Below are 1,102 nucleotides of genomic sequence, written 5' to 3'. Positions count from 1 at the left end.
TCACAGCCATCCAGTCAATACCAACTCACAGTTGGACCCTATAGGACAGGGTAGAGCTGCCCCTGTGGGATTTTGAGACTGAAACTCTAGGGAGTGGAAAGCCTCATCTTTCTCCCAGGAGGCAGCTAGTGGTTTTGAACTGCTGACTTTTGGCTGGTAGTTGGGCACGTAACTGTTAGGGCCTCCTCCCAACGGGAAAGAGCTATTTTAAAAACGGCAGACCTGAGCCTGGTCGCACAACACGAGGACGACAACTAATCCCACTAATTAGACATGTCAAAAACATGGAAATGGCCAATGTTTTGTGGTCTATAAACTGACCACAGCTTAAAGGCAAAGCAAAACAAAAACTGCACACCCGAACAGGTCACCCCCTGCCTTAAAACCCTTGACGGGACCTCCTGGTGCCCAGCTCCTGAAGCCGGCCAGCTGCTCCATCTCACGCCACACCTTCCCTCCTCACTGCCTCCTCGCCTTCTCCCTCCTGAGGACTTTCTCCCCTCCCCACCCTGCCTCACTTTGTTCGGCACCCTCATCCCACCGCCTCAATAGCCGCTTCTCCAAAAGCCCTTTCCCATCCTGCCTGTCATACAGACCTCAGCTCCTCGCATGTCACCGATCACACGACAGTCTAAGCACTTAGTAGGTGCTCCTGTAGTCCTCACAACCCCATGAAATGGGGAGTCAGTGCTTCCCCAGTTCGCCCAGCTGGTGAATGATAGCCCCGGGCTTCCATCCCAGCAATTAGCTTGCCAAGGAGCCCTGGTGGCAAAATGGTTACATGCTGGGCTGCTAACCACAAGGCCAGCGGTTCAAAGCCTCCAGCCCCTCTTGGAGAGGCTTTCTACTCCCATAAAGAGTGATAGTCTCAGAAACCCAGAGGAGCAGTTCTCCCCTGCCCTACAGGGTCTCCAGGAGTCAAAATGGACTCGATGGCTGTGAGTTTGGTTAACCAGAGTCTCGGCCTGAGCCCACCCACAGGAGAGCAGAGAGCCCAGTTTCTAACACAGCCTGGCACCCAGTAGGCCTTAGTTGTTGTTGGTTGATCGAAACAAGTCCCCTGCTGTGTTCAGGTCCAATATCCAGGCTCTATGTGGGAGAC

This window comes from Echinops telfairi, unplaced genomic scaffold (assembly GCF_000313985.2).
Source record: "Echinops telfairi isolate 266 unplaced genomic scaffold, ASM31398v2 ScPeMD7_7458;HRSCAF=8496, whole genome shotgun sequence".
NCBI classification, from domain to species: Eukaryota; Metazoa; Chordata; class Mammalia; order Afrosoricida; family Tenrecidae; genus Echinops; species Echinops telfairi.
The sequence above is the reverse complement of the archived record's forward strand: the minus strand, read 5'-3'. Positions refer to the sequence as shown.